A 6,835-nucleotide genomic window follows, 5' to 3' on the forward strand; every position below is an offset into this window, starting at 1 on the left:
CTTTTATTATTGGGTGTGGATCAAATTGGCCGAGGAAAAATGATCTAATGTTATATGTTTAAGTTTAAGGTACTCACTCTCCCATAGCGAAGCCGGCTAAAAGCATATAGAATAGAGTATTTATTCACCACAGCTACGCTTTTGTGCCTGCCTCTATATCTTGAGGATATGAGATATGAGATCAAAGTCGAGAGTCTCTGGCCATTGCGAATCGGACAATAAAGAAGGAAATAGTGTTCGAAATTGGCATCTGCTCATTCGGGGTCTAGTCACGTGAAGACCACGGTCACCGGTCAGCAGTTGGAGACATAATGTGCTGGTGGACAATCAGTTCATTCAACCTCATTTCAGAAAATAAATAAACCTCCTTCGTGCGTCGAAAGTTGTCCATGCTCTTGAAAATGTCATAATTACATAATGCCAACGATAACAGAAGAATATACAAATGTGGAGCCTGTCAAAAAAGAGATGAAAAAGCTACAAATGAAGCTGCTCAGCGAAAGAAAGGAATCTAGACCATGTGAGATAAGGCCATGGTGCGCTTTCAGAAGGTCAAATACGAGGCCAACCTCACCGCTAGCAATGGTGCAAGGTTTTTGAAAACATTATACTCAGATCTGCAGAAAGTGAAACGAAGATGATGTGAAATGCATGAAGATTGTGGCAAGGGCTTCAGACGGAGCAGGTCGTTACAATTTAGTTGAAGGTGTTGATTTTTTGCATCTATGAATTCATGAGATTGACATCCTTGGCACAAATAATTAATCATCTAACTTGATTTTCTCATGTTATATTCTTGTGATTCAATAGCTGTTTTGTTTTGCATGAATTCAGTTAGTTGTGTGATCGAGAGAGGCAACTTCCCTATATTATTTTCAAGATTTTATTAATCTTGTAGCGTTCATTTGCTTCAATCAGTTTATTTGTTTTTGTTTTGTGTCCAAGTTTGTGATATGAGTTGTGAAAAAATTAAATGATTCAAAATCACAAATAATAAACTAATTATTGAATAGATTAATATGATTTGCTTTGCTCTTGAAGTAGTAGCTATAAATAGTTCTTAATAATTGTAGAGCTGAGGCTTCTGTGATCCATAACAAGTTTGAGAGAGATTTTTCGGCGAAAATCACATGAGAAACCATTTGTCGACGTGTTTCGAACCAACCAGTGTGGTTCATCGTCAGGACAAGTTGAAGAAACAGATCCAGCTTAGCAAGTTAAATAGACAGAGCAGAGCCTCCAATGGCTAAAGGATGACGGAGGAGTCTCTGCATCGTTTGAAAAGCTAGATCTGACTTCAACCTTGAAACCTGCAAGCATGCACGTTCAAATTGATGAACTTTGGTTGCAATGGCTTTTCCATGCAAGGATTCAATTGTAGAGTTGAGGCTTCTGTGATCCATAACAAGTTTGCGAAAGATTTTTCAGCGAAAATCACATGAGAAACCATTTGTCGACGTGTTTCGAACCAACCAGTGTAGTTCATCGTCACGACAAGTTGAAGAAACATATCTAGCTTAGCAAGTTAAATAGACAGAGCAAGGCCTCCAACGGCTAAGGGATGACGGAGGAGTCTCTGCATCGTTTAAGAAAAGCTAGATCTAACTTCAACCTTGAAACCTGCAAGCGTGCACGTTCAAATTGATGAACCTTGGTTGCAATGGCTTTTCCATGCAGGGATTCAATTGTAGAGCTAAGGCTTCTGTGATCCATAACAAGTTTGCGAGAGATTTTTCGGCAAAAATCACATGAGAAAGCATTTCTCGACGCATTTCAGACCAACCAGTGTGGTTCATCGTGAGGACAAGTTGAAGAAACAGATCCAGCTTAGCAAGTTAAATAGACAGAGTAGAGCCTCCAATGGCTAAGGGATGACAGAGGAGTCTCTGCATCGTTTAAGAGAAGCTAGATCTGACTTCAACCTTGAAACCTGTAAGCGTGCACGTTCAAATTGATGAACTTTGGTTGCAATGGATTTTCCATGCAGGGATTCAATTGTAGAGCTAAGGATTCTATGATCCATAACAAGTTTGCGAGAGATTTTTCGGCGAAAATCACATGAGAAAACATTTTTCGACGCGTTTCGAACCAACCAGTGTGGTTCATCGTCAGGACAAGTTGAAGAAACAGATCCAGCTTAGCAAGTTAAATAGACAGAGCAGAGCCTCCAACGGCTAAGGGATGACGGAGGAGTCTCTGCATCGTTTAAGAAAAGCTAGATCTGACTTCAACCTTGAAACCTGCAAGCATGCACGTTCAAATTGTTGAACTTTGGTTGCAATGGCTTTTCCATGCAGGAATTCAATTGTAGAGCTGAGGCTTCTGTGATCCATAACAAGTTTGCGAGAGATTTTTCGGCGAAAATCACATGAGAAACCATTTGTCGACGCGTTTTAAACCAACCAGTGTGGTTCATCGTCAGGACAAGTTGAAGAAACAGATCCAGCTTAGCAAGTTAAATAGATAGAGCAGAGTCTCCAACGGCTAAGGGATGACAGAGGAGTCTCTGCATCGTTTAAGAAAAGCTAGATCTGACTTCAACCTTGAAACCTGCAAGCGTGCACGTTCAAATTGATGAACTTTGGTTGCAATGGCTTTTCCATGCAGGGATTCAATTGTAGAGCTGAGGCTTCTGTGATCCATAACAAGTTTGCGAGAGATTTTTCGGCGAAAATCAAATGAGAAACCCTTTGTCGATGCGTTTCGAACCAACCATTGTGGTTCATCGTCAGGACAAGTTGAAGAAACAGATCAAGCTTAGCAAGTTAAATAGACAGAGCATGGCCTCCAACGGCTAAGGGATGACGGAGGAGTCTCTGCATCGTTTAAGAAAAGCTAGATCTGACTTCAACCTTGAAACCTGCAAGCGTGCATGTTCAAATTGATGAACTTTGGTTGATTGTTATGGATCACAGAAGCCTCAGCTCTACAATTGAATCCCTGCATGGAAAAGCCATTGCAACCAAAGTTCATCAATTTGAATGTGCACGCTTGCAGGTTTCAAGGTTGAAGTCAGATCTAGCTTTTCTTAAACGATGCAGAGACTCCTCCATCATCCCTTAGCCGTTGGAGGCTCTGCTCTGTCTATTTAACTTGCTAAGCTGGATATGTTTCTTCGACTTGTCCTGACGATGAACCACACTGGTTGGTTCGAAATGCGTCGACAAATGGTTTCTCATGTGATTTTCGCCGAAAAATCTCTCGCAAAGTTCTTAATAATGTTAAATTTATGTAACCCTTCATATTCTAGGAACATTAATACAAGTTATTTTATATAATTTATTATTGAAATAGATTAATATGATCTGCTTTGCTCTTGAAGTAGTAGTTATAAATAGTTCTTAATAATGTTAAATTAATGTGACTCTTCCTATTCTAGGAACATTAATACAGATTATTTTATATAGATTTAGGTTATAGAATTATTTGTTGAAAACATTCTGTAATTAAAATATTAATTATAGATAATTAGTGAATATAACGAAAAACCATATATTCAACAAATGGTGACACTCCTCTCCTTAAACAAATTGAATTTGACTCAAACTTAATAAGAAAGATTTTTCAATAAATATTTAGATAAGTGAATCAAAAAATGCTATTTATAAAAAAACATGGAAAATAGACACATGATTCCATGTATTTTAACTTTGATGTGTGTGATTATCGTTGGGAAAATTGAAGTTCATAGCACAAATGAGAAGTCAATATGAGATGCAACCGTTTCTGAAATCAATTTATTTCTGGAAGGACATTTCGACGAACTGATTCCTGTGGCTTAGTGATTCTTAACCATCTTAGTGAATTTTAATAACGTGTAATGATCTCATTTCATGTAGGGCAAGTTACAAGAGCTGTTGAAATTGGAGGATACGATACGAAAGTTGTGGGAGTTTAGAAAAGCAAAGGCGGTCGTGTCAGCTGATAAAATATCGAGAGAATATTTAATAGAAGAAATCGAATTAGCTACGGATTTCTTTTCTGAATCACTTAAGATAGGGGAGGGAGGACGTGGCCCAGTCTACAAGGGCAGTTTGGATCATACCACTGTGGCTATCAAGGTTCTCGGTACAGATGCAACTAGAGGCACAGATGAATTCAAACGGGAGGTATGAAAAGGATTTGAATGAATTAGTAAGTCTATCTATAATTTGCATGTTTAATATCAATTGAAGCATTGAAATGCTAAATGATTCGAATGTGAATAATGTTTTGTCATTTTTGCAGATTGAGGTTCTACGTGGCATAAATCACCCCAACGTAGTTCTGTTGCTTGGCACTTGCCTTGAACGCGGAGTTTTGGTTTATGAATACATGGAATATGGCAGTCTACAAGATCAGTTGTTCCACAGGGATGGAAGAGCTTCTCTTCCATGGTATATACGCTTTCGAATTGCTTCAGAAATAGCTTCTGCACTTCATTTTTTTCACACTGCCAATCCAAAGCCAATCATTCATCTAGAGCCTGCTCACATATTGTTAGATCACAATTTTGTGAGCAAAGTCAGTGATGTGGGGCTACCTAGGCTCATTCCTCCTCCAGTCTCTTCCACTTGCGCTTACTGTTACATGGATCCAGAGTACGTACCGACTGGAACATGGAGTCCCAAGTCCGATTTATATGCCCTAGGAATCATTCTCCTGCAATTGCTCACAGCTCAACCCCCAGTAGCAATTAAGGAAAAAGTTCAAACAGCGATCCAGCAGGGTTCCTTCAAAGAAATTCTGGACAAAACTGCAGGGGAGTGGCCTCTTGAGGAAACTATCGAATTCGCTAAGTTGGCTCTCGAATGTACAGAATTGCTGGGTAGTTACAGACCGGATCTGGAGACACGTGTTCTGCCGGAATTAGAGAGATTCAAAGATATTGCCAACGCACATGCTGTGCACTGCATCTCCTAGCTACTTCATCGTCCAATTCTTCCGTTAGGTTTTTCCACCTGCAAGATTGTTGTAGAGAAATTGTTCCAGAAGCATAAACTCGGCTTCTCTTCAGGTGGTATCGTTTACAAATTTCAAGCGCCCAGGCAGAAATTCAGGCGGGAATTTAGTTATTCAAAATTTCAAATTTAATTGTTTTACTTTTTTATTTGGATTCTATATATGTATATTGCAGAGTTTCCCTATTGGCAACTTCCGTCTGTAAGTGTGTACACTATTCTTTCATAGTGCACGGATCAAATCTAAATAGGTTTCTCTTACAACCAGAATCTGTCTTTCTCTGCAGTTATCTTCTCTGGAATTATTTTTTTATACAAAATCTGACCAATATGAATGAGTTCAAATTTTTTGATTCATATTGGATTTTAAAATATTCTTAAAATTTACAGTAAAGTTCGTTTTCACTCAATTAGTTAGTTTTCTTTACATCTTTTAATGTGTAGTAACAAACGCATGATGAAAAAACGGTTGGAAACCCAAATTGTAATCCAATTCAATAATATATTATTAAGAATGGTATAAAGAATGATGTACATAGTAAACTGGAATAAGTGCATCCATCAAATTTAAGTAAGTTTTTCTTACAACCAGAATTTGTCTTTCTCACGTTTTTTTTCTCTGGTTTTGATGATTATTATTTTATTTTTTATTATGTATATTTTTGAAAATATTATAGAATCTGATAAATAAGAGTGAGATTTTTTTACTTATTTTGAAATTTAAAATATTCTTAAAATCTGCCATCAAATTCTTCTTCACTCACTACTTATCTTCCTTTACCATATTTTAATCTGCAACTGCAACAACAAACCCAAGATGAAAAAAACTATTTTATCAATTCGCTTGGGAATCGATTTCTTCTGCTACCATTATAATGCATGCAGACAGAGAGGGTATGCCTTAATCAATAGTGGTGACCAGAGTAAATATGTTATATACAGGAATTATCAACAACTCTCTATGAAAAGTGGATTTCGAAAGACAAATTTGAAATCTCATATCACTAATAAATGCACACAAATGGATGCAAAACTCAATGACCCAAATACTTAACATTGGGAGGTACCAATAACTGAGATCACCCTATCCTCTGAACACCCCACACTCAAATGATGTTGGAATTAATGGAGAGAATTCTTGCAGCGAGGGATTAGCCAGTTGTTGCAACCCACAATTGAGGGCTTCTTGAGGATTTAAATCTGGGCAGCGCATTGGATTTAAACCGTGATCTGGGCACCAGATCATCACTTGTGTAGATCAGTGAGTTTCGCGTGCGTGAAGATCACTGCCATCTGTCCGCTAGCTTTTCTGGAAAGAATCAGCCACATGGTACTGTCCGCTAGCTTTTCTGGAAAGAATCAGCCACTTGCTAAGGTGGCAGCACTGCCATCCTGACTTCACCCTGCCGTGGAAGGCAGAGACTCTGCCAATTTTATCCCTTTCAAGTCTCACTCACCACACCTCACTTGCGCCGGAGCCATTGACCGCCGCCGAGGAAAGCCACCTAAATTAAGCGGAGCAAAGGCTATTTCAGCTCTACCAAGCCTCTGAAGCCATTTCGCTTCCTTCGCTGATAGATGCAAAATACCAGACTATTCAGCCTGCTATTGATTACTTTACTTACAGAGCATTTTCTGAATTCAATAGAAATCGAGAGCCACTGGTGTATGGCACTTTACAAGCATACTTGAAAGACTCATTGCCCTGTTTGGTGTGTATGCCAAACAGGTAGTGTAGATCCCATAAACCAATTGGGAATTTTTTTTTCAAAATTATTCCATAGAAAATGCCAATTTTTTTTCGCTGATTGAACTGATCTTCACAAATATATGTTATCAGAAAAATACTAATTACATGCATCAGAATTAGATGTTGAGAATGTTTCCATCTCTCA

General features: G+C 38.3%; 1 pseudogene; it reads left to right on the top strand.

Annotated features, from left to right (window-relative positions):
- The first annotated feature begins 533 nt into the window (after positions 1 to 533).
- On the top strand, positions 534 to 4,902 carry LOC149144155 (U-box domain-containing protein 35 pseudogene; annotated as a pseudogene).
- Positions 4,903 to 6,835: the final 1,933 nt, after the last annotated feature.

The sequence above is a fragment of the Pinus tabuliformis genome, chromosome X (assembly GCF_031772625.1).
Source record: "Pinus tabuliformis cultivar Carrire ecotype Pingquan chromosome X, CPIR1, whole genome shotgun sequence".
NCBI lineage: Eukaryota > Viridiplantae > Streptophyta > Pinopsida > Pinales > Pinaceae > Pinus > Pinus tabuliformis.